At 44.4% G+C, this 25,943-nt stretch overlaps 1 long non-coding RNA gene across 2 annotated transcripts in view; it reads left to right on the top strand.

Annotated features, from left to right (window-relative positions):
* LOC309518533 overlaps positions 1 to 25,943 on the top strand; it is a 100,230-nt gene that overhangs the window by 26,616 nt on the left and 47,671 nt on the right. For both annotated transcript variants that reach the window (XR_014213439.1, XR_014213440.1), the window contains exons 3-4: positions 19,801 to 19,881; positions 21,788 to 22,161. This is a non-coding gene — a long non-coding RNA (uncharacterized lncRNA). The remainder of the gene's footprint in view (positions 1 to 19,800; positions 19,882 to 21,787; positions 22,162 to 25,943) is intronic.

Below are 25,943 nucleotides of genomic sequence, written 5' to 3'. Positions count from 1 at the left end.
CTGTAACCTGAAGTGTCTGTAACCTGAGGTACCACTGTAGATCTCGCGTTTCCTCCAAGGTGCTTAAGGTTCTCCTTGCTCCCGCAGGAACCTAGGAAGTTGCCTTGTGTCAAAAGACCATTGGTCCATCTACCTCAGTGGATGGGCAGCAGCTCTCTCAGATTATGATCTCCCCCACCTCTATCTGGAGATGCTCAGGATTGAACCTAGAACGTTCCGCATTCAAGGCAGATGTTTTGCCGTTGAAGCACTGGAATGGATATGAGAACAGCTGGTGTGGATGCCGAATTTCGTTGCATGTGAACTGCGTGCTTATCATGGGCCACTAACAAGTGTGGCAGCTGGGCGTATTTGACTAGAGAGACGGTTTGTGTGTGTCAGGGGCGCAGAATGCACAAACGTGATATCATCACTTGGCAGCAACTGTTATGTTAGGCTGTAGCAAAAGAGAGAAGAGAAGGCATGCAGGCCCAGTCCATCAACACAGCTAAGATCAGGAACTTTTGCCTCTCCCTTTCATTGAAAATTTTCACCACAACTTGGCTTTAGGAAAACTTTAAACTAAAAACTTGTACCTGAACCTGCTCATTTTTCTCCCTCCCAAACCATTTTCCTTTTCTGTTGTGGCCTTGTACCTGGGTTTCTTATTTCTCCCTCCCTCCCAAACCATTTTTTTATTTTGTCTCATGAACTCTTACTTGAAGACCTGCAGCAAAATGTTTAAATTTCCCCCACTGAATAATATTGTGTTAGAGGCGATACAATTTGAAAACACAGTTGCGGGTGTTAGATCTGCACATGCAGAACATCACTTGGTGGTACATGTAGTTGCGAGCTTTTGACTTGTTGGCAAGGGACCACATTTTAATCTGTGGGGTTGTAAAATCAGGCCACATTTGGTTCTTCACATTTGGTTCTGTGGTGTTACTTGATGGGAAGAAAAGGAAAACATGAATGGTGCTTTTCTTTCTAACAGTGCATGGTAATTTCTTTTGTTTTTTCAGTGTGTCAAAAGTGAATATTTGAGATTTGCAAATTTAACCAAGGTCAAATTTATTTGGTTGTAGCCAGCTGAATGGCAGATGTCTGGTCAACTCCAATGAAATTTATATAGCACTTACCAAGTGTTCAAAGCGCCTCACCTGAGCTTCATAATATTTGCAACACCTCTGCAAAGTTGATCAGATCAGCTGGTTTTTAGCTTAGAGCGTTCATTTACTGCTTTCTGAGCAAACAAGCTGCCAACATGATTTTTGAAGTGCATGTATGTGTGGTATATATCATTACAACACATTATGCATGCATGCATGCACAAAATATCTAAGTGCATAAATAAATATATATTTCATTAGTAAATTGTATTCAGTGCACAAAAATTGTATTATTTGTAATGTGTCAGTATTGCCACAAAAACTGCCCTCACTGCAGTAGAGGGGTGAGGCTACGAAAAAGGAACTTTTAAAAGGCCAATCTTGTACATTTTGTAGCAGAGGTGAGACTAAAAAACTGTGGATTTTCTGGTGTACTGTTCATCTCATAGCTATTTTGTAGTATGTTAGGAGAAATTCACACACCAAATGCAGATGATTTTTTTATGAAGATTCTTTTTTAAAATAATAATGGCAAATTGCTGCAAAATGTGGAGAACTGAATTTAAGATTGGGAAAAATATAAAGAAATTGAGAAAATAAAAATGGACAGATATTTCCAACCATAAGTGGGGCTTGAGTTGATTGTTTTCTCTCTGTCTAACCTACCTCAGAGGGTTGTTATGGAGGTGAAATAGAGAAGGACTATATATTTGCTCTTTAAGCAAAGGTGAAATAAGAAGGTTGTGTTGTTACACTACACTCATTTTTTTAAAAAAATCAGTTGGCTGTAGGGATGGACAAATCTGTCAGTTATGTGAGTTTCTCATTTTTCCAGTCTTTAAGTCCCGTTCACTCTTATTTCCTCAGCAGTATTTTTTTTAAGTCTGCATGAAAATTTGTATGCATTCTCATGCATGTTTCTCCTAATAGACACATTTTTTTTGCATGCCATTTCGTCTTAATGTATGCATTTTTTGCAAGCCATTTATCCTACTATAATGCATTTTGATACGTTTTCACTGTTATACACATTTTGGGGGTGCGCTATCCCTTAATATAAGCGCCTTAATGCATTTTTCTGGTTAGAGAAGCACATCACAACGTTCAGAGATTTGCGAATCGCTGCCCTGGACTCCATTGGGAGGAAGGGTGGGGTAAAAACTAAAGGAAGTAAAATAAAATAAGAATCTGAACAATAGTTCTGGTTCAGTTTATTGCATGTTGGTCCACGATGTGTTAAGTAGGTAGGTTTGTGTTAAAATGTGAACTGGATGAATTTGTCCCCCACCCCCCAAATCCTTAATTGGCATTTCTACTTTGAACATGACTTTCTCTCCCCCCCTTCATTGTGATCAAACTGAATTACACGTCCGTGTTTCTCTCTGTGTGCCTGTAGAATGTATTGCACCCCCCCCAGAAGGGGAAAACCCCGCCGACCCAGACAAATTTGCGTGTCAGTTGATCTCACCTGATCTTCAATGGCTTCCTTTCTCTTCAGCAGAAATCACAATTGTTATAGTTGATGGCTATATTGATTGCCTTGCTTTTGGCTTAGTTAGGGGCAAGTGAGCCTCGACAGCTCGGAGAACAGGAGGGGGAGAGGGGAGAGATTTTCGACAAAGTCTTGGTCAGTTGGTCTCTTAGAAACAGGAGCCGCTGTTCCTATAGAAGAGAGATGTTCCATTCACCTTGGCCCTGCCTTAAGCACCACTCTTAAGTGAGCCTTGCACATTCACATCCAGGCTCCTTGAAACCATTGAGACTGCAGTCATTTGAAAAGAAGGCCCAGCCTTCAATGGCAGGACCTTGGGCCATTCTAATTGGTTTTGGTTCAAGGGGCTACTGGATTTGTGAAAAGCCCATGGGCAGCTTTCCCACGCCGTTCTCCAAGCAAGTGGAGGGTGGAGGAGGGTGCTAACAAGGCTTGCAGGGGGTGGTGGCAGCTTAGAGATGGAGAATGGAAAGGCAGGAGCGCCATATAGGGTGAATTGAAGCCTCTCTCTTTTTTGCTGGCAAAGCAATTTATTCACTCATCTAGGGATGCGGGTGGCGCTGTGGGTTAAACCACAGAGCCTAGGGCTTGCTGATCAGAAGGTCGGCGGTTCGAATCCCCATGACGGGGTGAGCTCCCGTTGCTCGGTCCCTGCTCCTGCCAGCCTAGCAGTTCGAAAGCACATCAAAGTGCAAGTAGATAAATAGGTACCACTCTGGCGGGAAGGTAAACGGCATTTCCATGTGCTGCTCTGGTTTGCCAGAAGCAGCTTAGTCATGCTGGCCACATGACCTGGAAGCTGTACGCCGGCTCCCTCGGCCAATAAAGCGAGATGAGCGCCGTAACCCCAGAGTCGGCCACGACTGGACCTAATGGTCAGGGGTCCCTTTACCTTTACCTTATTAAATGTCTATCCTGTCCTTCTTCCAAGGAGATGGATGCATATGTGGTTCTACCTCTTCATCCTTTCCTAAGAGGTGGTAGCAGTGAGCTTTGTGTCCAAGGGTAGATCTGGAATCTCCAAGGCGCTAGTCCCTAATCGCTAGCTACGTCGGACGATAGTACTGCTATAAAATCCCATGGCAATTGCCTGTTCTTTGTATAATTATCCCTGATGTAATTGCTTCCTGTGTGCACTGGTCTGCCTGTCGGTCTGCCTGCCTCTCATTATTAACATGCTGCGTATTGTGACCTCTTCTTCCTTTGAGGACCAGCTTTTACATGTATCAGAAACAAGCAGGAAAGCATTCCCCCCCGCCCCCGGACTGGACAATGTGAGTTGTTTGGGAGTGGGTGGGGGAATCACTTTTTTAAAAAAATTATTCCCCACTTCAGCAAAGCATGCACGAACCAGCTAAGTCACAGGAAAAGACTAGACCTATTCCTTCTCCGTATTGTGCTTGTTTTTGATGTGTGGTGCAGTGTATGTAAGAACCCCTTTCGCTGTAGTAGAATGTTCACAGACACAGTTGTCCACCTGCAGCCTGAAGTGGTACGATCCAGGAAAAGCTTCACTCCTTATAAATCCATAGAATGTGTAGACTGGCTCTTATTGGCTAGCTGCTCTCATTTTGCTTTAGTTCAGGTAGTTTGTGGAGGCTGTTGGGTGGGTGGGTGGGAATAGAGCTCAGGAGCCAACACCCACCTGTGCATATGATGAACTGCCCAGTGCTGAATCTTGAGTACAGATTCTTGCAACTAGGCGCTCCACTTGCTTTAGGAAGACTTGTATTTGGATGCTTGCTTGCCACAAGCGCAATTTGCTGTGCCTTTTTCTTTTCTTTTTAATAACCAGCACTCTGGAGCTTGTGCGTGGCCTTGTGTTTCCTGGTTGTGAACCGACCCCTTAGTTAGCTGTGTAATAATAATAATAATAATAATAATACAGTGGTACCTCGGGTTAAGAACTTAATTGGTTCTGGAGGTGTGTTCTTAACCTGAAACTGTTCTTAACCTGAGGTACCACTTTAGCTAATGGGGCCTCCCGCTGCCACCACACGATTTCTGTTCTCATCCTGAGGTAAAGTTCTTAACCCGAGGTACTATTTCTGGGTTAGTGGAGTCTGTAACCTGAAGCGTATGTAACCTGAGGTACCACTGTAATGGCACTTAGCATTTTAGATGAAGATTTAGAATCTTAAGCCTCATATAAATGCTAAGTACCATTATTATTACTGTGCTAGCTAAGGGGTCTGTTCACATGCGTGTTTTAATTTGTCCAAGGTACTTCACTTACATTATCTGGGTAATCCTCAGAATAGCTCTGTATGATGGGTCACTCTTGTTAGGAAAATAGGGAGTAGCCTTATATTGAGTTAGGCCATTGGTCCAACTACTCAATGTTCATCTAAACTGAGCGGCAGTGGCTCTCCAAGGTTTCAGGCAAGGAGCCTTCCTCAGTCTCACCGGGAGATGCCTTCTGCATGCAGAGCAGTTGCTCAGCCACTGAGCTGCAAACCTCCACTTCTTCCCATTTTAATTTGTTCAGTGAGGAGACTGAGAATGAAATTTGCTAGCTTGTGAGTTGGTGGCAGAAACCTCCTTGGTTCACAACTCAGCCTCACTATAGAGATGTAGTTCACCTGGGCAAAACCAGTGTTTCCGCTCTAGAAAAAGGTTTGAACCCAAGATGTTTTCATTCCAGGTGTCCACCAAATCATGCCTCTCTCCAGTACCCATTCTGCTGCTGCTGCTGCTATTATTATTAAATTTCTATACTGCATAATATATGAAAATATCTCCAAGTGGTATACAAAAAACTGAAGCAACAGTAGACAACTTAAACAAAATATTGCAAAAACAAATACTTACCTATAAAAATGTTACATTAATACACAGTTACTAATATATATATATAAGTAAATATTGATTCCTTTTGACACACCCTTCCTCTCAGCCTCTGGGCTCTCTCTCCAGGCCCAAACAAACTCAGCTTACCCACAAAAGTCTCACAATGTGAACAGTCCCTGGAAACAGTGGACATCACCCTAGCCTGTTACTCTAGACCAGCTTTTTATGGTTTCTCTCCTGTATGAATTTTTAAAATGTGAGATTCCAGTCACCTTGAAATGTAAATCTGGCAACCCCTGATGCAGGGCATCTTTGATGTAGGTGGTACCAGGGCTCTTTTTCAGCTGGAACTCGCCGGACCTCAGTTCCGGCACCTCTCAGGTGGGTGCCATTGCCTTTTCAAGAGTATGAAGAGTTCATGGTGAGTTCCAGCACCTATTTTTCTAGGGGGGGGGGGGGAGAACTGGGCAGTACCATCTTTTGGAAGTGGGTGAAATAGGCCTTTGCTCATTTTGTGCCCACATGAAGTGTTCGTGTTGATGCACTCTGGTGACATGATAAGGAAAATATGCAACTAGTTTGTTATGACTTGATTCATTTTTCACTTTACTTCTGAGGGAAAATAGCAATAAACTTTATTGAGCCGCAGTGATGGTACCTGGATATTGATGGGTTGTATCAAACTAAGTTCTACTTGTAGCAGACCCGTTGAAATTAAGGGAACTAGAATAGGGCGCTGCGGGACTTGACATCTTTCCGCAGGGCTTGCAAGACAGAGCTGTTCCACCAGGCCTTTGGCCAAGGCACAGTCTGACCTCCTCCTTTGGTGATCCTCACAGAACTCTGGCCCAGTGGTTGCCATTAATTTGATTTTGAATTGATTTTAGAATACTGTGTTACTTTTGTTGTTGTTAGCCACTCTGAGCCCGGCTTTGGCTGGGGAGGGTGGGATATAAATAAAATTTTATTATTTATTATTATTATGTCCACTAATGGACCAGCTAGGAGTAGGACCACTATTGGATACAACTCTCCGGCATGAAAGTTCTCTTCTTGTTGATGATGCTTTTAAAGGGTTGGTGTACTATTTAGTTTTTCTTATCTGTATTAAGAACTAACCCCCTGATTAAAGCTTTGCAAAAAGCCCAGGGATCCATTCTTGCACGTGTATGCCTTCGTAGGACCCTGCAGAGGGCAGTTGGTAGCTTTTAGATAGATAGATAGATTCTTTATTGTCATTACACAAGTGCAACATTGCACAAAGTGCAACGAAATTGGATGCCATCCCTTAAAACAACAAAAGCAAGACAACAACAACAACCAAACAAACCACATTCCAGCCACACCCACACCACACCCATCAAACTCCCAGGTCACACTAACGAGTTACAGCATTCAAAAGGGCCACAGCTCTTGGATAGAAACTGTTTTTCAGTCTATTTGTCTTTGTCATGAATTTCCATTCTGGTGTGTGTGTCTCATTGCAAGGTGCAGCCTCTGCCTTGGGATTAGTGTGGTTACTCTCCTCTGTGGAATTTCCTCAAGTGAAACTGAGAAAGAAGTCCCATAGCTCACTGGCAGAGCACATGCTGTGTCTTCATGCGAGAAAAGTCCTGGGTTCAGTCCCTAGTATTATAAGTTGAAAGAATCTCTGGTGACAGAACCTTGGATAGCTGCTTCCAATAAACACAGTGTTGGGCTATGGGAAATAGTAAGTTTATATCTCACATCCAGTCCCCCTTCAGAAATTTATCTGCACCAGGATGTGTGCTCCATTTAGACTTTTGTAACTGGGGAATTGATTGAAAACCGGACAGGAAAAGGAGGATGGCTTATTGCATACAATAAAGACAGATGAAAGATTCACGCCCTGTGCTAAACTGACTGATGGTCTGGCTTGCTATGAAGCTTCATGTATTGTTCATGAGAGGTAGGTTTCTTTCTTGATGTTTCCTGCAAAAGTTTGAACGCGTACAGAAGAGTACAGTGAAACCCTTACACAAAGGATAGTGGCTCACAGACAGTGCAGGTGTGATTTAGCTTGTGTGGTGAGAGATTCTGGGCCCCTTTGTCTCTGAGCCGTTTCTCAGGCGAAGCTCTCTTTTGCATGATTTATTTACACCCTGCTGTTCAAACTAATTTTGTAAAGCGGCTTAGCATTACAAGAAACATGGCAACAATAATAAAGGTAAAGGTACCCCTGCCCGAACGGGCCAGTCTTGACAGACTCTGGGGTTTGTGCGCCCATCTCACATCTATTGGCCGGGGGCCAGCGCTGTCCGGGGACACTTCCGGGTCACGTGACCAGCGTGACAATGCTGCTCTGGCGAGCCAGAGCCGCACACAGAACGCCGTTTACCTTCCCGCTGGTAAGCGGTACCTATTTATCTACTTGCCCCCGGGGGTGCTTTCGAACTGCTAGGTGGGCAGGCGCTGGGACCGAGCAGCGGGAGCGCACCCCGCCGCGGGGATTCGAACCGCCGACCTTTCGATCGGCAAGCCCTAGGCGTTGAGGCTTTAGCCCACAGCGCCACCCGCGTCCCTGGCAACAATAATATACTGTATTAAAAATTAAATAATGCACTAAAAACACACACCGGTTTTTTTATTTCAAAAAAAGCAGCAGAGCACCAATTGTGCTGCCCAGAGAGCCCTCCAGACGTTCTTTTTATTGTGCATTCATGATGATTTGCACTCAGGCTCCTGTGAAGGTGGCCATATGCAATATTGCTTTCCAAGCAGTTTGTGCCCACAAAAGTTTTGGGGTGACGATGCTGTTTCAGTCCATATTTTGTCATTTCTTGCTAAAATCCCATAACTTGTTTGGAGCTTTTAGTTTTGCTTGTCCTGCTTTTGTTGCGCTGTGGTCCCTCTGGAGAGCAACAATGTGTTGGCAATGGGGAAGCATTGCAGAATTGCTAACAACTAATAAAAGTGCTGGAGGAGACTCTTGAGAGTCCCATGGACTGCAAGAAGATCAAACATCCATTCTTAAGGAATTCAGCCCTGAGTGCTCACTGGAAGGACAGATCATGAAGCTGAGGCTTCAATACTTTGGCCACCTCATGAGAAGAGAAGACTCCCTGGGAAAGACCCTGATGTTGGGAAAGATGGGAGGGCACAAGGAGAAGGGGATGGCAGAGGACGAGATGGTTGGACAGTGTTCTCGAAGCTACCAGCATGAGTTTGACCAAACTGCGGGAGGCAGTGGAAGACAGGAGTGCCTGGCATGCTCTGGTCCATGGGGCCACGAAGAGTCGGACATGACTAAACGACTAAACAGCAACAACAACAACAAATAAAGTAGAATAAATGCACCACTAATAACACACTATTATTGTGTCAAGAACATGGTGCACCTGTGATAAATCACTAATCTAGATTGGCCTTTTGTTATCTATCTAAACACCTTCAGAAATAAAAACATATTCAAATGGCATCTAAAAATGGTAGGGAAGGGGATTGCTGGATCTTCCCAGGGAGAGATTTCCACAACTGTGGTGCCACTACTGAGAAGTTCCTATCCCCGTTGGATCTTTGCCAATCATAGGCTAAGAATCTGGACCTCTGAAGCCAATCTTGGTTTGAATGTAAAATGAGGAAGTGTGCATGTGTATAAATATATATATATTGCACAGACACTTTAAATTGATACGTTGTCATGAATGCTCAAAGTTGGCGAATATAACATTTTCAGATTAATTTTGTGAATTTTCCAAAACTCAGATATAAGTAACTGAATGTTAAAAGGCACCTCCAGTAAATGTGATTGCAGCGTGTTAGTGTTGACTTGTGTATATCTGACAATCATGGTTATACATCTTACTTCTGGGCATTCTCAGAATTCACCTGTGATTATCAACATTTGCAAGGGAATGTGAATAGGCACCAAGTTGTGAAATGCACGGTGTGTATATGGTTATATATTTATATAAAACCAGGGCTGCAAGTTTGGGCTGCTTAATCAATGTGATTAATCAGCCAATGCTGTAATTACAGTTCAAAGTTTCTACTTCTCACTTGTCGAGGCTGACGTGAAGGCACAGGCTCTGTGGCTCAGGATTCATGAAAGCCAGCCACTGGTGAGTCTGCCCACGCTTTGACCGCCTGCTCCTTAGACCAGATTTGATGAAATAGATGCTTCACATTTCCCCTTCCATTTTACGTCCAAACCTGGCAAATAGTTTTCCTGTGAAGGTAAAACACCCGTGTTTTCTTCTGGCAATAGGCTTTGTGGCAACACTGCAGTAGGGAATGCTTTGAATTCTAAAATTCAATGAAAAATAAAATATCAAATGTAAGCAATGGCCATCCCTTCTTAAAAAAAGAAAGAAGCATTGGTGTTTTTGTATCTTAAATTACAATTTTTGTCTTTCCTCTCTGAAGACAGACCCTCCCATTTGTGGATCCTCAGAAATGTTTCTACACTGAGGATGTGTAGTGTGTTCATTTATGTCATTGGTGAATCAGTTAAAAAAGGAGAAAGTAAACTATAGATGGTTAGGATGTCAGGTCCTAGTCAATGAATTGTCATGTGGGACTATGCATGTGCAGCCCAAGATAGTGACTGTCATCCAAAGAAGTTTTTTTTAGGGTCCTCCCAATAGGACGATTTTTTTTAAAAGAACAGACTCCCATGCCTTATCAAACACTGTTTTTGAAGGTACAGTGGTACCTCGGGTTAAGTACTTAATTCGTTCCGGAGGTCTGCTCTTAACCTGAAACTGTTCTTAAGCTGAAGCACCACTTTAGCTAAAGGAGCTGCCTCCTCCTGCTGCTGCACCTCCAGAGCACGATTTCTGTTCTCATCCTGAAGCAAAGTTCTTAATATGAAGCACTATTTCTGGGTTAGCGGAGTCTGTAACCTGAAGCGTATGTAACCTGAGGTACCACTGTACCCTCATTTTCAAAAGCAGATTGCTGTGTGAGCTCAGAGTTCTCTTTCTCTTCCCCTGCCCCAATTGGGTACACAAAACTGGCTGTGCAATTTGTTAAATTGCAGCTAGCGACTGCAGATGCTTAACTGTCATCCACACTTCAATGTAGGGAAGGGGAACCAGTGGCCCTCAAGATATTGCTGGACTCCCATTGTCCCTGACAACTCCCATTGTCCCTGATGCTTGGCCATGTTGGAAAGGCATGGGAGTTGAAGGAAAGGGGAAGAATAAGCAGTGGATACAAGATGCTGAAGGAAGGGCAAGGCTGAGTTCAGGGGATTTGGGGATCAGGGGCAGAGAGTCTGCTTTGAATGCAAAAGGTATCCAGTTCAATCCTCTTGAGGAAGGACTGAGAGAGACCCCTATATAAAATCCTTCGAAACTGCTGACTGCCAGTGTAGAAAATACTGAGCTAGGAGGACCAATGGACTGAGTTGATGTAAGGCTCTGTTCCTCTGATGCTCAAGGATTTTGATCTCTGAAAAGTCCTTTGGGAGCTGAACTGATCCAGGGTTCCTGGATTTGTATGAAGTATGGAATGGAATTATCCTTTGGACTTTTGTGACACAGTTCTTGGGTGGGAACATTCCAAAATGGTTTGCAAAGATTTATTTTAGGATGTTTTTAGAAATGCTTACTTTGCGATAAAATGCCTATTTAAACACTGTTTTTTTGTGGCAATAGGGGGAAGGATTGCAGACTTTATGCTGAAATGGGACAGGAGGGCATTTGGAATATAGATGTTTGAAACTGGCATGGATTGGGAATAGAGTGGCCTATCAATTCCTATTGTAGGCTAGTATCTAAAGGTTGCCGCATCTAAGCCCCCAAGGGTCCTATTGTGCTTTTAAGAATTGTGGCTTCCACTGTTGCTGCAGCATTGTACTGTAGTTTGTCCATCTTAAAGAGGGAATAAGGGCAGTGGGGATAGGATGCCGTGTGTCACAAAACTTAATTCCTTTGCTTTAGGCTTCTAATGTGAATAGAAATGCATATAACTTAGATACCTCACATCCAAATGAATGTACATTGCATTTAGTTTAGAGGTGTACAGAAATGGTGTTGGTCTGGCATAGGCAAACTCAGCCCTCCAGATGTTTTGGGACTACAACTCCCATCATCCCTAGCAAACAGGACACTAGCGGTCAGGGATGATGGGAGTTGTAGTCCCAAAACATCTGGAGGGCTGAGTTTGCCTATGTCTGGTGTTGGTGATAGGTATTGCTGGGCACCAGCCAAGGCTCATGGCTTTGAAAGGGGCCAGTGCTGATCTCTAGAACCCCATACTCTGTTGTTTTTCCACTTGCTATTGCCCCCTGCTCTGGGGGGTTCAAGGAACCGTAGCCAGCAGCCACTGCTTGCTTACTCACATGCCCTTTCTCTGGGAGCACTGGTGGGGATTAGGCAGCAACAGCAGAAGGGAGAAGAGTGGATCATATTAAGGACATCCTGTCCAAAGTCTCTCCTCTCCCCAGCTTGGAACGCCACAGGCACGAACCTCACTGGTGTTAGAATTCAGCCAGGCACCAGGCGTGTTTTGTGACTGGAGCAGGTCCAGTTGAGACCACTTGGAAATCTATGGTTGCCAGTTTGGTGACTGGAGAAAGCAAAATGTCACTTAGAGGAGGACTTGAAATGTTTTCCTCGAAGCTCTCGTTTGTTTTATTCTGGAATGCTTTATTTGAAGTTTTAATGTGTTGTAAACCACTTTGAGCTTTGCTCTTTAAAATATAAAGCGGCATAGCGATGAAATCATCCTCCTCATCATCTCCATTGCAAAAAAGAGACACCAGTAACCTAGGTTTAATGTGCCATTGGCGATTAGATTATATATCTGAGTTTTTAACAATGACCTCACCACCTTGAAAATTCCTAATCCAAGATACACTCACTAGACAATTACTCATCTCTTAGTTAATGGAGGAAAAACTCAGTGGGTCTTTTAATTTTTTTTTATTAATATTTTATTAGCTTTTATCAATAGAAAAGTTGGAAGAAACAAAAAATACAAATACAAAACAAATACAAAATACAAAAATACAAAATACAAAATACAAAATACAAAATACAAAATACAAAAATACAAACATTAAACACAAAAAAGAAAAAAACACATATAAAAGAAAAACAAAAATTCCCTCTTTCTTATCTCCACTTTGGTTAACTTATTTTCCTGACTTCCTCACGTCTCCCATTTTTGTATCCCTTTTTGAATTTAGTTCAGCAAATTCATATTCTATTAATTTATCTATTATTAATCCCCTCATACTTTTAGCCTTGTTGCTAGAGCCCCTTCAATTCATTTCAATGTCATCAGCATTCAAAAATTTTACAGTGTTTCTGCAAATAAATTTTAAATTTCCTCCAGTCTTCTTCCACCGACTCCTCTCCCTGGTCTCTGCCAGTCATTTCCGCCATCTCCATGTAGTCCATTAGTTGCATCTGCCATTCTTCCAAGGTGGGCAGATCTTGTGTCTTCCAATGCTTTGTGATGAGAATTCTTGCTGCTGCTGTAGCGTACATAAAGAAAATTCTGTCCTTCTTCTTTTAAAGCTTCTTGGTCAATAGAAGAGCAAGCTGGCAAAAATGCCAGGAAGTTTCTGACTTGTGATGCTGAAATATCATCATTGACCTGACCAAAGAGCTCTGATATTTTTCTTCTTCTTAGAGCTCAGCTCTGTTTCTCCTTTCAGGGAAAGTTTGGCTGCTTCTTATGAGATGTCCTCAGATGGCTTACCCAGTGCAGATTCTTGTGATTGGGGCATACGGTAATATAGGTATAAAAGTCCTGTATAAAGATGGCGCAGACACCTGAATTTGTATCCCATTTTGAAGGGCCCAGTGCATTAGTATAGGGGTCCCCAACTTATGTGGGACCAGGGACATATTTGGGGGAAGATAAGAAACCATAAACTACTCATTCCAAGAAGAAAACCTAGTGAGGCTGAGAAGTTGCTTCCATTCCAAACCATTTTCACCCCCACCAAAAAAAACCAAGTAAAATGTGGATGAGAAAGGAGCAGGCAATCCCTCCCCCCTCCAATAGCTCCTCAGATGACCAGAAAACCAATTTTCGAAAATTGAGATGGGGAAGGAAGCATGGTGAACCCCATGAGGGATATCTGAGAGTGCTGTGTTGCCCGTGGACACCATATTGGGGGTCCCCAGCACTAGGCTATAGTTGCTACTGTGGCACCTTTCCTTGATGTACGTTCATGCTTTTATTAATGGGATTGTTTTTGCATATGGTGACAAGAAAACCCCGTTGTAGGCTAAAAAATGATCTCTTTTTAAACTGCTGTTCTATATTTCTCTCCCATTCCCCACCCAGATAGTTGTCAAAGATTTGTTTTTGCTTTCAAAAGCTCTTTGCATCTCTGGCTAAGAGATGTTGAAAGGTGTGTTTTGATGTATGCCTACAGATGAAAGATACGCACCATTTTTTGGTAGCAAACTGGACCTCGTGTCTATTTGAATACATATTCAGATCCTTCCCCCCACCCTTTTCTTAGTTATTTATAATGTACTGACATCAATGGATTTTTATTGGCATACGAGTACTTCAGTTGTTGCCGCTGCAAAAATCCAGCTTTTTGAAGTGGGGGAGAAAGTGACTTGAGCGTTCTGTGTTTATGATGACTTGGTAAATCGGGGGTGGGGAGCCCTGGAGATGTTGCTGGATTCTCCACCCCTCTTGTAAATCATTTTTATCCTGATATCCTGCTCATCCCTCAACAGTCTCCAGTAGGATTCTAAATGAATTAAATAGTTTTTTTTAATTGATCAACTGTTATTTAGCTGATTAAAAAAATTCTATATGTACCTTTTTTGATATATTGACAGCTGGGGTAACATAATAATTTAACAAACAATGCCTGCCTCTTCATGTAGTAGCTATTATTTTCTTTTTATTTCCCCTCATGGTAACACAGCTGACCCAAAACAGCCCTAAAACGTAAACAAGCATGCCCCCATCTTAGTCTCACTGAACAAAAGTTCCCTTGACTGACAAATCGACTTAGGTTTAAGTTGATTGACCTACCAAGTTAAAAGTTTGCCAACCTGATTTCCAGATAGGGAGTAAATAAGACCCTTGTGAATCCAAATTTCACATGACCTTTGTGGTGTGGGTATTTCAGAGCCAAAAGGAGGCTATCCTCCATATATGGGCACACACCCTTGTTGATATTATCTATGCATGAACATAGAGGTGCACTCAATGGCACACACCTGCTCAGAAATCAGTTCAATAATTAGGCTGCGCAAGAGGGGCACGCCTTTGTCTGTGATGCTCTGTCTGTGATGCAGGCAATAAACGTCTGTTCTCACCCTGCATTCTGTTAATGAGATAGAGACAGGTAAGCATCACACATCTCAACTTCCTTGCCTTCAGCTACATCAATGAAACAGTGACAAGCTATTAATGGGAGGTGATGGGCCGAGTGCTAATTAGTGCTTCTCCTTCTCTCTTTCCCCTCCACCCAACTTTTACTAACCCTGTGCACCGAGATCTTTCTCACAGTCTTTCCCTTAAGCTTGCTGTCCTTTGTTTTCAAGTAGTTCATATAAAACAGATGAGCAGAGGGATTTTTTTGGGTGTGGGTGGGTGTGTCTGAACGGTATATTGCCGTGCAAACCTACATGTGCTTATTCAGAGGTAAATCCCAATGAGTTCAATAGGACTGAAAGCCCAGTTAAGTGCGTACAGCAACTGTCAACATCCAGATGCTCTCCAGATGTTGGACTACATTTCCCATCATCCTTGACCTTTGACCCTGCTGACTCGGGCTGTAGTCCAAAACAGCCGGAGGGCATCAGGTTGGAAGAAGACCAGTAATGCAAAACAAGGAGCCAAATTATACCAGGTCAGCCTAGTTGTCCATCTAGGTCTAGTCGTTGATAGACCCTCTTCTCCATGAATTCATTCATTCTTTGTTAAAAATGCTAACTAGTGGAGGCTGCTGCTACTTTTATGGTTGTGAGTTCAATGGCTTTGTGTCCCATTCTGGGGGATGCAGTTCAAGGAGGATGCAGACAAGCTGATATGGGTTCAGAGGAGGGCAGTGAAGATGGCCAGGAGCATGGAAAAGAAGTCGTGGGATGAAAGGCTGAAAAACTGAACATGATTACTCTGACGAAGAGAAGACTGGAGGGACATAAAAACATCCATCAAATCCGTGAAGGGCTGTCACATAGAATACTTGTTTTCAGCTACCCTGGTGCAGAGGAGTAGGCCAAACAAGCTTATGTTACAGAAATGTGGATTTGGGTAGGAGACATTTCTTAACTCAGGCCTGGGGAACCTCAGGCCTGGGGGCCACTCTCTATCTGGCCCTTGAGACTCTCCCCAAACCATGCACCCTTTTACCCCAACGCCACTCCCCTCACCAGCTCTGCTTTGCACCCTCCTTGAATGTTTTTGCCTGGAGGGGGCATGTCCTTGGACTCTGATAATGTTTCTTGCTTGCCTAGGTGAAGGTTAGAGTGAGTGTGTGGGCTGAGTCAATTAGCATTTGTTCCTCCACCCAGTTTTTCTCCTGGCCCCACCTACCACTGGCATGTGGTCCCTGAAAGTTTACCTGGAAGGGAATACGGCCCTTGAGCTGAAGCGCTTTCCCACCCCTGTCTTAACTGTACAAGCAGTTTGACAATGGGACCGATGACCTAGAGAGGTCATAGGGTCTCCCTCCCTAGGTGCCTTCAAGCAGAATCTGGACACCCGCCCATTGTGGGTGTGCAAGCTCTTGACTTCCTGTATCAAGCAAGGGGTTAGTTAGATGGAACTGCATACAAGGCCCTATCCAACTCTAGGAGTCTGCGTCTCATATGAAGGTGCACTTCCCTGCAGCAGTAGTAGTGAACCACTGGTCCTCCTGCCATTCTTGGGCTCCAACTTCCATCAGCACCAGCCATCAAGATCAGGGATGATAGGATGTGTATACCAATATTATCTGAAGGGCCACAGATTCCTTTTAACTGGTCTACACTGACTGGATTTGTCAGTCTAGGTTAACCCCCCCCCCCGGCATCAAATATTGCATTGTCATTTATAATGGTGGTATTTAAAATTCTTAAGACACTGTGATATATCTGATAAGCGGTGGTATATTTACACACACACATTTTAATCAGAAACATGCATTTCTATAGGGCTTGTTTTACTATGAGTAGGGTTTCAAATTTGATTGTTGATGTCCATCCAGCAGTGCAGACAGAGCATTTTTAGACTCTAGGCTTGGTTATCGTTGTTTCTTCCCCTTACACAGTAATGTGTTTTACTTTTTCACTTCAAAGTGTGGCAAGCCAGCCCAGCTACTTTTGGGGGCCTTTCTGCTTATTCCACTTTTGGGGGCCACCTGCCTCCAAAGTCCTGCCCTGATGGCAGCAGTGTGCCTACCCCCCCCCCCCCAGAAATGAGGTTTGCAGGGTTCCTTGTATGAGAGGAATTAAACCAGATGAAGGCTGTGATATGGAAATGCCCCTTTATGCTGTGATGCACTTTACAGGCAGTTACAGTCGTGTTTGCTGTGAGCAGAGGGCATTTCCCTGCAGCAAGCTCATTGGCGTCGCACGGTAAGGTGTGCGTCCTTAAACACCCATGTGCAGAGCCACAACCCTGTGGGACCTTCCGAAGTTCATGGGCGTTTTAAGGATACACACCCAACCATTCACGCTTTCGTTGCAGCAAATGCCAACGCATTCATCGGGGCAAGCACAGACGTGGATCATTGCTAGGGACTTGGGGCATCTGAAAGAGTAGCCAGCCAAGGTATTGCATAGTGACCGATTCATCTCCATGACTGAATGGCTGTTGTCTAGTCCCTCTCTTCTTCTTTGTCCATCTCTCTCTCTCCCCCCTCCCTCCCTTGGACCCCGTTTTTTGTGCTTGCTTTGGCAGAGGGGTTGCCTTGCTAGCTCTTCAAATGCAAACAGTTATTTTGTTTGTTTTTCAGACAGTGGTGGTGCTTTGTAGGCACACGGAATGGAGCGAGGCGGGTGGGCAAAGGGTGGCCGGCGGGGGGGGGGGATACGAGAGAAGGACTCATTCACATTAGCGGAGTTCTTATTAAAGCCGGGTGCGCAGTGGCCAGTTGCTCGCCACAAAACCATATGCTGCTTCCCAGACATAAATCCCATGCAGGAACAAAGCCTTCTGTACCATGGGCCACAGTTTGTTCTCCCTCCCTCCCCACTCTCTCATGCCGGAGGTTTCCTAGTGCCAGGGAGATATGATAATTCTCATGGAGAGAGAGGGAGGGAGAGAGAGGGAGGGAGGATAAAAATGCCTTTGCTCTTTGTGTCTGTTTAATTCAATGCGAATCCCCAGCCCTGGACATCATGAATGGTGGCTTTGTATTGGCCTTTCCTAAGCCTCAACCGCCAAGTCTCCCTCCCTCCCTGGCCTCCCCCTTGTTTCCCACCATTGGATGCCGATTAACAAACTAAATTATTTTCCCTCCCTAATGATGTTTTCCCACTTTGCACATGGGGTGGGTGGATCTGGTGGGGGGAAGGAAAAGCTTCTTGCAAAAGGAGATGCTAACCCAGCCAGAGAAAAGGAGCTGGGAAAGGAAGGAGCAGGATTAAAGAGCTTGTGTGTGTGTGTGTGTGTGTGGTGGAAAACGTGCTTAATGGTGAGGAATTTTGTTTTATTTTATTTTTTGCTTTTTCTAGCGTTCCTTCTAATTACATGAAGCAAAATGGGGGTACACTGGCCTGGTTCACAAGGCACCCTGAGCCAAACCTTGACTTAGCGACACCAATGCTGAGCTAAACCAAGGTCAAGCTGGTGTTTCTTGAGCCAACATCAAACATTGGTTACAGCTTGTAGTAAGCAAGGGTTGCCACACTTTCAAAGAGTCAAAACCAAAGTTGTTGAGCCTTTTTGGGGACAAAGTTGTTCAGCTTTTTTGGGGGGGGGAATTTGCCAACAACATACGCCCAAAATATTCGAAGCTTTTTTTGGGGGAAATTTGCCAACAACATATGCCCAACATTTTCAAGACATTTCCAATGATTTTCAGAAATTCTGCCCGGACGCTGTTTCCAACAGACGATTCCCAGATATGTCTGGGGAATTCCGGGCGCGTGGCAGCCCTACAAGGAGAGAGCTTAACTGTGATTCCTGGTTTGGACTTTGGGTTGATGGGAGCACAAAGGTCTGGTGAGGAACAAAGCAGCTGCAAGTTCTTTCCTGGAAACCGACACGATATCGCTGATCCACAGTTTAGCATGCTGTGTGAACCAGCTCACTGTTGCAATGTACTGGTGAGGAGTCCATGGCTTAAATTTTATCTCAGCCCATAAGTTGAGCTCATTACATGGCCTTAGGCAAGCTAACATGTTTTCAGCCTCTCCCCCCACCCTATTTCAGGATGACACCACCCTACAGGGCTGTTGTAAAGGGTCTTTAATCTGAGCTCTACTTCGTAGTTCTGTTACTTTGGTTTATTCCATTTGTTCATTGCTTCACACAGCTTAAAAAGTGATTTATAAGGACATTATAAGGATGACGGAAGTCTTAACATATGGATTTTTTTATGTTACCTTTTTGTATTTGATGTTATCTGTTTTGGGTTTTTTTGTTCTCTTTGTGGTGAAGAGACTTAATATGTAAAAGAATAAAGATTAAAATGCCCAAAAAACAAAGAGTTCTTCACGACTGAGTGGGGATTCAAACCATGGTCTCCCAGCACTCTAAACATTGTGCCATGCTGGCATTAAGGGGCATGCTAGATTGTATAATTTCACCTGTGTGGGTGATTGTATTTTTTTTTTTATGTTCCCCTGTGGAAAAGAAAACCTCCCTGTATTTAATAGACTAGAATATGGTACACCGGAAAACATGAGACTAACTGGTTACAATGTCCAAGGTAGAGTGTGTCATATTTCCACCTCTGGTCTGAAATGGCACCGTTTGGAATTCTGCCACCTCATATTGTTTAATGCATAGATAAGCTCCTAGGTCCTATCTCTACAACTGACAGTATGAAATAGTAAAAATCTGTGTGGTTTGTTGTTGTTTTTTTGGGGGGAGGTGCCATCGCAGACTGTAATACTTCAGACTGCAATGTGAATATATCCAATGCACACTGCATATTGGATAATTAAATACCATGTTAGGGAGAAGGTTGGATGGATTATGCTCACTTTCAGTAAGCACAGAGTTCTGTTTTTTGTGAGAGAGCAATCAAACGTCCGACATCTCCCATTCCATCTTGAACCCACACACCTACAGCTTAAAGTGGTGTAGTTCAGCAATGACTTTACCACTTGATTCTGTCAAATGAGTATAAACTGGAAACCAGCCTACCAAGCCGAGACCTCAAATTCCTTATTTTAAGGCCTGCATAGATCATCCGAAAACTAAATTCTCTTTCGGCGTCCATTTTTCTGTGAATGACAAGCAGTAATTACTTGACATCCATCCAGACGTGTGGGAGCCTTTCTCTAATTGAGATGAATTTTTTTCTTCTTCTTCCTTAATCAGACGTGACTGAGAGTTCATGACTTGGGATGCGGTGACACAAAGAGACAAGACATCTCTCTCTCTCTCTCTCAGCTTGCAGAGGTGAGTCAATGGACTTGGACACAGAAGGCAGAGGGGCTGGGTGGGTTTTTATTTTCTAATCATGCACATTCTATGTATGGGAGCATCTACTCCAGAAAACCAGAAACAATCATATTGGTTGCTTTGGGTGCTCCTATGTAAAAGACATAAGACGAAAATATATTAGTGGGAAGAGAGTCAGCACATAGGTAAAGGGACCCCTGACCAGTAGGTCCAGTCGTGGCCAACTCTGGGTGTTGCAGTGCACACCTCGCTTTATTGGCCGAGGGAGCCGGTGTACAGCTTCCGGTCATGTGGCCAGCATGACTAAGCCGCTTCTGGCGAACCAGAGCAGCGTACGGAAACGCCGTTTACCTTCCCGCTGGAGCGGTACCTATTTATCTACTTGCACTTTTACATGCTTTTGAACTGCTGGGTTGGCAGGAGCAGGGACTGAGCAACGGGAGGTCACCCCATCGCAGGGATTTGAACCACCGACCTTCTGATCGGCAAGTCCTAGGCTCTGTGGTTTATTCCCCCAAATAATCGCGGAGCTGTAGTTTGTTAGGGATTCAGATAGTCCAATGTTATCTACCCCAGGTATGAGGAACCTTAGGCCTATGAGTCAAGCTTAGCCCTCCAGGCCTCTCTGTCTGGACTGCCATGTTCGACACCTGAGGTTTCCCATTGCTGGAGTAGATAATACTAAAGCAGTTTCACATATTCACATATCCTGGAGGTAGGGTGAGGGAGAACAGACTTATAGTATGTTCTACCACTACTGTTACTTTCTCATCTTCACTCCCTTCCCCAGGGAAACTTGGGTTGGGTCAGGATGACAAACACACTTCCTAGAACATCCATGAGTTTGGTTATTGTGGTCCTTCCCTTTCCTCCAAAAAGTTAGCTACTGCCTATCACCATATCAATAGTGCGGTAGGAATTGGTCCTGTGATCCAGCAAGATCAAGAGTGGGAGGGCAGGTATCTGAATCACATTGAATTCAGAAAGGTAGCAAAGGTTAATTCACACCCAATTAGTGAGTTGCAAATGGCTAGGAACAAAGTACCAATTATCCTGGTAGCAGATGTGTTCATGCTTCAGCTCATAGGTGGTGGCAGACTTACAGCCTCAGGGGTGTGACCAAGTGCCTTTTTTATTCAAGGATGAGCAAAGTGTACGACCTGTTCTGGCCATGTTGGGTGTTTGAATAAGAGCGAAGGGGAACTGACCCAGAACAAAGAGTGTGTAAGGGGCAGGTCTCTGTATTTAGGCAGTAGAGAGCAGGTTTGGTGGCTGGTTTTGTGAAGGGCACCTGCTTTACATGCAAAAGATCTCAGGCTCAATCCCTGGAATCTCTGGGGGAGGGGAGGGGGCTAGGAAGGATCCCTAGAGAGCCATTGCCAGTCTAAAACTGGGCAATATGGTCTAGCAGTGTGACTCTGTATAAGGCAACTTCCTAGGTTTCTGTGTTCAACCAGCCAGAATTGGGTACTTCAGGACCTGGGAGAGCTCCCCTGGATGAACTGAAGTTGTTCTGACACATTCCAAAGACTAATCCTTATATTTGCAAGCTGGCCTGCTAACTGCCAGAATCATACCATATATATGTAAGACAAATGTCATTTTTACCAGCTAGGACTCACATTACTTCTGCGCTGCTGTGGTGCAGATATTGCCAGTGAGGAGAGGGAAACAATCTCATCCTTTTGCCCTCACACAAGAAATTCTGGCTCCATCTTTTATTGTGCGTTAAGGCCCCAAAAGCTGAGTGCTTGTGTCTGTGAGTACAGTGTGAGAGTGTACAGTGATATATCAGTTCACAGGGATTATCTGTGTTTTTGTCTTTCTGTGTGTAACCATGGCATTATGCCCATGTACCGTACTCCGTGAGTAATGACGCTGTGCCTTATTGTCTCCCGTGCAGAGGCTGTGCGACATTCTGCTGCCGAGATAAGGAACTTCCAATTTGGCACGAGCTGCAAACGGCGATGAAGATGGAGGGCCACTGCGTGCGTCTCTGGCTTTTAATTCCCCCTGCCCTACTTCCTCCTCCTCAGTCCTGCTTTCCCCTCCCTGAAAGCCCATCCGTGCTGTGTGCGGTGCCCTCAAAGAACAAGAAGGAGGAGGCTGTGTGTGTGTGTCTGTGTTTGTGTATGAAAGAAGGGCAGCCCCTCTCCCTGAGAAGAGACCCTCTCAACAACTCCAGGCCACCCTGCCACAGCTTATAGGTTCTCGGTGCCAGGAAGCCATTTTGATGGAGTCAAATGCCGTTTTGTAAGATGGCCGCATTGACGTGAGGTAGGTTGCACAGCTGCTGAATCGTTACCGTAATGCCGAAGCCCGCCCTCTCCTCCCTTTTGATCTCGCTAATTAATTAACCCACAACGGCAGAACAATAGGCCAAGCTGGCACATCCCCATTGCTGTCTGTGCCACCTCCTTCCTCAGGCAGAAAAATCCTTGCCCTCCCGCACGAATAATTGAACTAATGGACTTTTCCCGCTTACCCTTCCTCATATATATATATATATTTGGTATGTGTTTATGCCTGTCTGCTGCCTATCCTGTTATCCAAATGAGGGTAGAGGCGCAGGGAGGGAGGAAAGAAATTGGTGCATAGGATGGAGTGGGGAAGAAATGAATGCTTTTATTTCTTTGCATGCCAAAAATAAATAAATACTTAGTGATTTTTAAATGAAGGGGGGGTCAGTGGGAGTGACACCCCCCCCGGTATAAAACCCATCAGGGAAATGACAGGATGAGCTAGCTTTGCTTTTGGTATTGTAATATCAAACTGTAATGTCTGTTATTCCAATATGTATATGCATAAACATACATGCTCAGTTTCTGTATATTCAAATATGTTACCATATTCAAATATATCTGTAAGTAATTTGACATAGTACAAAGGACAGAAATCCACCTGTTCCTTTGTTTTGACTTTTTATGACTGCCTGGCCTATTAATGCTTTATTTTATTTTACTTATCTATTTATCTATCACCTCCATCCCACCTTTCTTCATATTAAAGACTCAGTGCAACAGGATAGAATACCCCCCCACCCCCACCGTTCAATATTATCAAGTCAAACAATGCAGAATCAAGCCAATCCTATAGATCGTTACTGCAGTAGACTGCTTCCAGTTGTGTGTGTGTGTGGTTTTGTGTGTGTATGAATGAATGTGATCAGGGGTTGTATTCAAATTAAGAGAGTGTTCTGTCAGATTTCTCCTTGGTGCGACAGAACGTTCTCTCTTTCTCTCCCCCCCCCCAGTGCTCCTTAAATATCTTCTGGGTTTCCCCCCAATGCTCCAGTGGAGGATGGCATGGGGTACACATGGGGGAAGAGGGCGAAGATCCCCTTGTGCTAGTACAAGAATTTAGTAGGATGCCATCCACATTACCTATATGTGTGTGCATAAGTGTTAAAAGGCATAATATATATTTGTTTCTCCTAAAGAGGATCAATTTGGACATTTTCCTGATGCCAAGGGGTAATCTGTTTATTCTTAATTCTGCTTTCCATGTAGCAACTCTGCAAAAAACAATACAACATAGGAACCACACTCCCATTTCAGAAGTAGTTCCCAAATAGCACTAACTGGAATACATGCCAGTAGTCTAAGGAGGGGCACTGCCACGTTCACAACCTGAAGTTTACGTATCCAGAGGGATATGTAAGCAGAGGTACAGCTGTGTGTGTGTGTGTGTGTGTGTAGAGAGAGAGAGAGAAATGTGAGTGTGCACATATTAGGCATGGCTAGTTTCTCCATTCTCTTAAAAGAGAATTTCTCATTTGACCATAGCATTTGGCAGGTGCAATCTGAAACAATGCTCTGGCAATTTTGTAATTTCTGCTGCAAAGCCAAAATAAAATGTAAACAGTGCATGAGTTAAAAATAGGTTCTTTTAAAGGCCGCCTTGTGCAAATATACATTTTGGAGGCAGACTTGCAGTTTAGGGAGGGCAGGGGTGGGGCTGAAGGAGCATTTGCCCCCCCCCCCGAGTTTCAGAGCATATGCAAATACTCTTTTGGAGAGCTTGCTTTTCTGATTAGCTCTCTGGCCTGTTGCAGATGTAAACTTGCCAGCTTCATAAACCTTGGTTTATGAAGCCAGGAATGATCATTTAGAACAATTCACTGAATGAATATTGTTTTAAACAATTAAATAGGCCCATGTCCTAAATGTTTACACCACAGTCATGTATCCTTTTGGATTTTAACTTCAGCTTGTGGGCACCAGGGAGGACTCTGTGGGCGCATCTGCACTCTCGAGCACCCCTGTTTTAGGGCATTGGGCCTGTGGGAGCATCTCTGCGCTAGCTTTTTGGCTGGGAGAGGTGGCATCTGTCCACCCCCCACAGTACCTTCTGGGACCAAAGGCGAGAGCGCTCTCTCCCTCCCACTGCCTCAAACCTGCTGTGAGGGCTTTTCTGATCTCATGCTGTCAGCTGATGGTGACAGCACACATGAACAATTTTGGGTCACAGTACTATAGAAATAGGGACACGGGTGGCACTGTGGGTTAAACCACAGAGCCCAGGACTTGCCAATCGGAAGGTCGGCGGTTCGAATTCCCGCAATGGGGTGAGCTCCCATTGTTCAGTCCTTGCTCCTGCCAACCTAGCAGTTCGAAGGCACGTCAAAGTGCAAGTAGATAAATAGGTACCGCTCTGGTGGGAAGGTAAACGGCGTTTCTGTGTGCTGCTCTGGTTCACCAGAAGCGGCTTAGTCATGCTGGCCACATGACCCGGAAGCTGTACGCCGGCTCCCTCGGCCAATAAAGCGAGATGATTGCTGCAACCCCAGAGTCGGTCACGACTGGACCTAATGGTCAGGGGTCCCTTTACCTTTACCTTACTATAGAAATACGCCTAACATTGAGTCAGATCATTGGTCCATTGTGTATTTGCTACACTGCCCAGCAATTATTCTCTAGGGTTTAAATGGGGTATCTGCAGCCTTATCTAGAGATGTTGAGAACTGAGCCTGGCAACTTCAGTGTGCAAAGCAGATTCTCTGCTGCTGAGCTATGGCCCTTTCCTAATTTGCAGTCCCCACCAATTTGCAGGGTTCTAAATGAAGATATTTTTGTATTGCATGGGGAAGTTTGCCCAGATGTCTGTGGGGACCCCCTCTGGCACACCTTCTCTTCCAGTCTGAGTGCCCCACATGTCCACAACACAAGCACACATTTCATATTAACGGGAAAATGATGATATCCTTAACCTTAGAGCTAGTGGGATGGGAGAACTTGTGGCTTTCCAACAGTTGTTGAGCTCCAACTCGTATCTGCCCTGCCAAATATGGCCAGCGATAAGGAAGGATGGGAATTGTGGTTCAGCAATAACTAGGGGGCCACAGGTTCCCCATTCCTGTTTTAGATGTGGGTGAAACTCAGCAAGTTAAAGGATCACCTAGGTAAAGGTAAAGGTAAAGTGACCCCTGACCATTAGGTCCAGTCGTGGCCGACTCTGGGGTTGCGGCACTCATCTCACTTTATTGGCCGAGGGAGCCTGCATACAGCTTCCAGGTCATGTGGCCAGCATGACTAAGCCGCTTCTGGCAAACCAGAGCAGCGCACACAAATGCCGTTTACCTTCCCGCTGGAGCGGTACCTATTTATCTACTTGCACTTTGAAGTGCTTTTAAACTGCTAGGTTGGCAGGAGCAGGGACCGAGCAACAGGAGCTCACCCCGTCGTGGGGATTCGAACCACCGACCTTCTGATCAGCAAGTCCTAGGCTATGTGGTTTAACCCACAGTGCCACCTGCGTCCTTAAAGGATCACCTACACAGGGCCAAATTGACTTTCTGTGCAAGAAATAGGATGCAGACCATGGCAGATTTTTTTAGAAAGTTTTTTTTTAAAAAGAAAAAAATCATTTCCCCATCAGTGCATCATATGGTTACATCCTGATCCGGCAAAAGAAACAGGCTTCCATGTGCAGATCAATATTTTAGATTCTCTTTCTCCCCCACTTGCAGTTGGTGTAGACAGTGCCGTTTGATGTAGTGTTTGAAGACATTTCTGTATTCAGACCCACCTCTCCCCTTGTCAAGCTATTGAGAAAGCTCT

The sequence above is a fragment of the Podarcis vaucheri genome (genome assembly GCF_965113315.1).
Source record: "Podarcis vaucheri genome assembly, chromosome: 14".
Lineage (NCBI taxonomy): Eukaryota > Metazoa > Chordata > Lepidosauria > Squamata > Lacertidae > Podarcis > Podarcis vaucheri.
This window is presented reverse-complemented; position numbering and strand designations above follow the sequence as displayed.